This window comes from Pezoporus flaviventris, unplaced genomic scaffold (assembly GCF_033815535.1).
Source record: "Pezoporus flaviventris isolate CSIRO_AGI_PZ_B2104156 unplaced genomic scaffold, CSIRO_AGI_Pfla_v1 ptg000013l, whole genome shotgun sequence".
Lineage (NCBI taxonomy): Eukaryota > Metazoa > Chordata > Aves > Psittaciformes > Psittacidae > Pezoporus > Pezoporus flaviventris.
The window spans coordinates 14,784,241-14,791,651 of record NW_026892561.1 but is presented as its reverse complement, the minus strand read 5'-3'; positions in this window follow the sequence as shown (position 1 = coordinate 14,791,651).

The following is a 7,411-nucleotide window of genomic DNA, read 5'->3' as shown; positions in this document are numbered from 1 at the left end:
AAACCTGTCTTAATAGAGAATTTACTGGAAACTTGAGGCATGGGAAAAGCAATGGGAAATATCCTTTACTTTTGCTTATATGATTTAATTTCTTAAAATTTGATTATATTTCAAACAGCATCAAACCCTATACCTTTTATAATATTAGTTTTCCTAAGTGTCTTTTTCAAAACAGACTCAAATCTGGAAAATTCCTGATCTGAGTTCAATCCCGATAAACAATAAAAAGCTGAAATTTTACTCATGATGTTTTGTGTTTTCACTGCATATATCCTACTATTTGAAAATGACAAATTTACAAATTTTAACCATCCTTCCTAAACTGCATTTATGGTACTTACAATTTAAAATAAAAAGGCAAAGTAGTTTCAAATATTCTGTGTATCTGACATCTGGAAATCAGATCCTCTATAAAAAAATTCTAATTTCAAAATAAACTCTATGCAAGAAAACTAAATTTTTCATTGTATTTTGTCGTACTTAGCTAAAGATTACACCCATTTGGTGAAATGATGTCAGACAAAATTATGTCAGTGTATTTCTTTCATTTGATATTTGGAGAATATTTTCATGGAGGATTTCAACCAGATATTGAAAAAAAAAAATGATTTCTACCCTCAGTATCATAAAAAAGGAACATTAAAACAAAGTGTTAAATTTGAACTTGAAATTTTAGATTGTCTTCACGTTTATCAGTTTCCTCCTGCATTTCTCCTCTATCTGTTCTTGTCTTATATAATTCTGTGAGGTAATTCTGGGAACATTTCTGTTTAACTTTAAACTCAGAGCAGGCACTGCATAGCCTGCTCAGCTGACACTTCTATGTAAATAATTAAAGTGACTGTCCATTAAAGATTTGCAGCCTCATGACACATTTCCCAGTCATGACAGTCAATCATTTAGGAGGTCAGCTCAACCTTTCCTGCATTTATTTTTCTGTAAATTAACATCTGGCCATAAAAATGATATTGCTGTCAGAACTAAGCTGAGATACTTTAATATGCTGGTGATGATGGAAAATATTGTATGCCAATATGAAAAAGAAGTTTCCAGGAAAATAGATTTTCAAATCTATTTATCCTAAGTCAGTATCTTTTTAAATTCATTGGTGTCGTGGTTTAAGCCCAGGCTGTAAGTCAGCCATGCAGCCCTCTCACTCACTCCCTGCCTTTCTTCCCCCCCACCTCCACTCCCCGAGGGATGGGGAGGAGAATCAAAAGAATGCAACTCCCACGGGTTGAGATAAGAACAGCCCAGTAACTAAGGTATAACACAAACCACTACTGCTACCACCAATAATAATAACAATAAAGGAAATAACAAGGGAAGAGAATACAATACGACCCACCGATACCCAGCCCAACCGAGCAGTGGTCTAGCCCTTCCGGGTAACTGCCCCCAGCTCTACATCCTGGGCATGATGTGCTGTGGTATGGAATACCCCTTTGGTTAGTTTGGGTCAGGTGTCCTGTCACTGCTTCCTCCCGGCTTCCCCTCCTCCCTGACAGAGCATGAGACTCACAAAGTCCTTGGTCACACTAAACATTTGAGCAGTAACTAAAAACATCGGTGTCATCAGAGCTGTTCCCAGGCCAAAAGTCAAAACCACAATGCTGCACCAGCTACTAAGGAGAAAAATGACGGCTGCTGCTGAACCCAGGACAATTGGCACAGCAATACTCAAAATATAGTGCAGTGTTTGAGGTTGTCATAAGCTTTCTTCCAATTGCAACAAAGAAAATATTTAGAGATTTGAAAAACAATATTTTTTTGTTCTATTGCAAAAATTAACTTCCTCAAACTAAATTGTTTGAGGAAATACTTAATTCAGAGCATTCTATGTGAAGTTGTTTTGATACAAAAAGCAAAGCGTGAACACTCTTTTAAAAGTTATGATCTTCTTTGCATAAAATTTTGGTGAAAATGGAAATTAGAAATACTCCCTTTCCCAGAGGGGAGAAAATAGAGAAAATACTCATCAACTTTTAAAAATTCTGTTGCTCATGCTGTAATTTTATTTTTAGCAATTATATGCATTGAAATTGTGCAATTAATCCCCGCTGTTTCCTTCTCTTGATCTCACACTCACCTGGCTTCCTGAGGAGTCCCCAGACATGAGGAAAATCCTCCCTACTTATATCTCTGGGAAAAGGGACACCACCATGCACTTTTTAATACTTACAATCGCTTAAGGGCAAGAGCTAGACTATGGATTTCCCTCCAAGTCCAGCCTCCCTTCTTTGGGCAGGTTCCTAATGACATTTTTGCTGAATGTAAAATAGTGGCAGTCTCCAACAGTACTTGAAGTACAAAGAAAGCAAATTAACTTTGTATAGAGATTAAGATCCCTTCTGCAGTATGCCACTTGATGCCTCAGTTGGCAGTATTTTGACCTAATGGTTCTTAAAAGAGAAGTGAACTGGAGTGTCAAGATAGTTCCTGCTGAAATGCTCTGGCTGCTGAAAATGTGAATGAGTATGAAACTGATTTTGAGACACTATTGCAAGCAAAATGAAACCTAACCCACCAAACGACATTTGTGCATGTGTTACATGGAATCATCTTGTAACACCAAATGCTCAATAAAGGTCTCTTTCTGAAATACTTTCAGCCTCATATATTAATAGAGAAACTTTCTTTGTAGTTGGTTCTTTCTTCAACCTCTTAGTGAACCAACCTCTTTCAAATTAACAGGCATTCAGAGTGCTGTTAATTCTTAGACAACCCTTGGCATAACCTACATACCTACCTTCTTCTGAATTGCTTCAGACTGCAGCCTTCAAATTTCTTCTTAAAGTCTAACCTATTTCTGTCAATGTCTTTACTAAAGATTGCCCTCCGTGTCTGTAGATTGAAGATTTACATATATGCTTTCTTTTCCTAAATTATTAAACTACGATAATGATATGCTATGAAAAAGTCTAATGAATTGATGAGGTCCAGCATGAGCCCAAACTTATAAAAAATAATTACCAAACACTTCCATGAATAGATTTGTTGTGTAACTCTAAAATAATGTGAGATTTTAGTAAGACTGCCAAGTCAATTGAGGAATTTCCACTTCAGAAATTTCTTACAAATTGAACAATGGATACACTGCATTTTTTAATTTCCTTCTTGATGAAGTATATTCTTCTACCCTAATAACACTATCCTTGTACATTGAGTTGCTCGTTGTTATCGAGGGTATTATTTTAAAGAAGATGTGAAATAAGATTTTTTTTTTTTTTCCATAGAATCATAGAGTGGTTTGGGTTGGAAGGCACCTTAAAGATCATTTAATTCCAACCCCCTGTCACAGGCAGGAAGATTTTCCATTAGACCAGGTTGCCCAAAATCCTGTCCAACCTGGCCTCAAACTCTTCCAGGGATGGGGCAGCCACAACTGCTCTGGCAACCCATTCCAGTGTCTCACTACCTTACCCTCATAGTGGAAGATTTCTTCCTAATATGTAAATCTATCTAAATCTATCCTCAGCATGTCTTTTCTTCTCATGAATATGTGTGAAAGTCTCATCATCACAGAATGGTACATCCCAGTATTTCCGGCATCACTTTTCCTCAGTGATCACCTCGCCTCTTTCTCAACTTCTCCTGTGATGTGTAAGGTTACTACATGTAATTCCGGTGGTTGCATCTCTTTCTCAGTCAGTAGTTGTAGTCACTGATAAGAGACACAGAATATAATTCTACCCAGTTCTCAGCTTATTTAATTTGCTAGTCTTCAGATCAACTTTCCACCTATCTTATATCAAAACCATTTTGACTGAAAGTTACTTGGGGGCTCTGTTTTCATTGTTGTGTCAAAGGTGTTATAAAAAGTCTCTCAGATCTTGTTTCCAGGTTTTTGATATTTTCATGGCTAAAAGTTCCTTGCTATTATATACAATGTCCTATATTACATAGCTAGATCATTTAAGGATTGGTTTGCAGATCTTTGGGGTTTTTTGCACTATAATGCTACATGATTCTCTATACTGACTAAAGAAGAGAAGTAATAACCAAGAAACATCAAAGTGAATTGCTGTCAGGCTCTGATACGAAATAAAAATCATACATATTTGCCTCGGGAAGAGTTTTCTTAAAAAGTAAATATGATCATGTGGATGTAGATGTTAGGTGAAGCATAATCAGGTTGACTTCCATTTTTTATGTTAAAATATTCTTTTAAGGATGAGCACTATGGCACACCACTTGGGCATGTAGCTCTCATCAGGACTTAACTATTTAGATGGGGTGCAACACAGAAAGCCGAAGGATAGTTAAGAACACAGACATCTCAAAAAAGAGTGTTTTCCAACTATTTCAAAAAAAGTAAACTTCAGCTGATGCTCATGAGATGTCACTGTGGAAACAGAAGCAGCTCTGGCACTAACATATGTCCTAAAAGAAAAAAAAAAGTTAAAAAATTCTATTTGAGATATTTTTGCCACTGATATCTGTTACTTTATGTAGGAAAACAGAAGGCTTGAGATAGTGACTGGGTGCCGGACAGTTTCTTATCACATTCAGGCAGTCAATGGATGGAACATATGATCAGAATCAGCTTTAGCATTTCTTTTCTTCTTCTACAGTTTCCTCATCAAGGAAATCCCCTAACCTACTAAAAAGGTTAGAGTTCTAATAATCCTTTTCTTTAACCCACAGTGGTTCTCAGATGTGTGTTAGGTGAGACCAACTCTGCTACATTAAAGATATGTCTAGCTCTGAATTATGTCAGTTGTGATGCAACAATATATGCAACACACACACAAACAGTACTTGAATTCAGATATGCCATTTTATGTTTTTGGAAAAATGCAGACTGTTAAGTGTTATTTTCTAGGGCACAGAGAAAGCAAGGCGGTGAAAGAACTTGTCACACATTTCTGACAGGGTATGTGATGAAGGCTACAGACAGAACAATAACTGTTGGGTTTGCTGGAGGAAGCTTATATGATAAAAAGCTTTAGAGAGGACAAAACCAATGGGTGATCGAGTTATGTATGACAAAATAAAAAATAAAAGACAGACATGTCTGCTGGGTGTCTTATTTAGGTTTCTGATGTGCACCAATGTATTAAAAAAATAGCATCTATTAGGAAAAATAATGTACTGAGAAAAAGAAGTCCAGATCTCATACTTTGCAATACACATGCTCTGCTTTTGAACCGCAGAGTACACATCCACCTGAATCATGTAATACTTATGAGGCCCAAAGTCAAATCAAGCAAAAAATCTTGATGTTTGTTTAAATACTGAATCATTCTCTGTACTTCTGCAACCTATCTGATAAACTTGTATTTGCTTAAGATAGAAAAGACTTGTTTCTTTCTAGTGTGTAATGGGCATGTGGGTATATCTGAATATAATATGTGTGGACTTGTGCATGTGTGTTTTAAGAAATTGTATTTAACCTCTAAGGACTGTTCCTTACCTGATAAAAATGAAGTGATCCAATGTAAGTCACAAGACCAAATCCATGAATATAACAATGCCATGAGTAGGAAAGGAGCTACTGTACTATTGAGTTCAATAGTTAGGTTATGATAAACATATAGTTCTGTATAAATGCTTGTCTGTATTTTTGTTTATGTATCTATTTCTACTGTACCTATGCATGTAACTATAATTACTTACACATATTTTTCCTGAAATGTTATATATCCTTTCTTTCCCAAATGTGTGCCTGCAAGTAATAAGGAAACACAGTCTGAAGCAATTTGTCAGAGTTCCTTCTTTAGGAACCGAGTTTGTTGAACTCAGATAATGACTTGGTTTTCTAAAGTTAGAATCTAGTTGTACTACCCAAGGATTTTAACAATAAGAGCAACTGCTTCTGTCTGTGGTGGACTAAAATGTATTCACTAAATAACTTTTGGAAAATTTAGACTTTTTTGCTTAGAAAGTAAATAAAATTAAAAACATCCATACCTAATTTGTTAGAAGACTGTTGTAAAACAATGCACCAACAATGAGGAAGATAACACTTATGATCATAAGAAGTGTTATAATGCACATGAATTAGCATGGTATCATATTCTCAGACCTAATATAATGAATCAGGAAAGTGGCAGAAACTATAACTCTAAAGTCTGTTATAAAGCACAGGTTAATACAGCTATTTTGCCCTTCAGTGATATACTAACTTTGAAATACTTCACACAGTGAAGGCAATATAGCACTGGACTGTGTACTACATAGAGAACAGGTTTAGACAGAACTTTCAGGGAGACCTTCTCTTTGAGTCATGAGGTTCAGAGAGGACCACTTTGCTTTGCTCCTCAGAGGGGAGCTCCAATGTGGCTGGAACCACTCCTAGCCCCAGACTTGGTCAGCGCTTTGTGTCTGAAATAATATACACATATGCACAATCTTTTATACCACTTAGCCAAGATTTCAAGGTTAACATGTTATTAGTCACTATCATGGAAGCCTACAAAATTAAATTAGATAGGTTGCAATCCCCTAAGAGAACCTAGTCTAACCAAAAATCATTTAATACTCTGACAACATTAGTAAATTACATGTTCTATATGCTAAGTGGAATCAAAAACTACACTACTGACTTAAGCTTAAGTTTCAAAGAGACTTAACCCAATGCACATTTCATGCATTGGTTAAGATGACGACTCAGGCAGTGTCCTGACCCAAGGACAGAGTCCTTGACTGCTGACCCACTGCTCAGAGGAAGACTAGCTCAACTCTTACCTTCTGTCAGTACTGAATTTATACCCTAGTTGACTCTGATCTGTGGTCAAGAAATAGGGTCTGAGGGCTCTTGGCTTTTGACCAAAGCGTGTGTCTAGCAATGGTCAGTTGTGCAACCCTGTTGTAACCAAATCAGTAGATTTTGCGGTTACCCAAACCAGATAAAAGTCAGTGAATATCTGTTAGCCCCAGGAAATATCTTTTAATTCTTCACCAGGGACCTGAATCATCAGATGTATTTATTAGCGAGTATTGTGGCTCAACTGTCCTGTTAGGGTGGGTGCAACTGCTACAACTTTGCATAATTTGGGGTTTAGAATATGCCTTTGTATTAGATATCAAAGCATTTCTGACATACCATATGTCAGATATGAGCAGCTCTTTTAACATTCAAAGTATGATTAGTTTGCATGAACTTTCTAATTATTTCTGGAAGGGATATGCACGTGTGTAATATCTTTGCTGACCATCTTACAGCTTTGCAATGTTACTGAAGCTTCAATTATGATATAAATGTTCAACTTTCCCTTAACAGGGCTTTCTCAATGATAATTTCATTAGTTGGTGATGGATATGAACTGAATCATTCACTAAAATGTAAGAAATTGCATTTTCTATATCTTTCGCTGTGGGAACAAATCTGACAGGTGAAGACAATGGCCTGGAGTGTCCAAGGGTTAAGCACTGCAGAAAAATTGGAAAAGGTGAGATCATCCAAAGG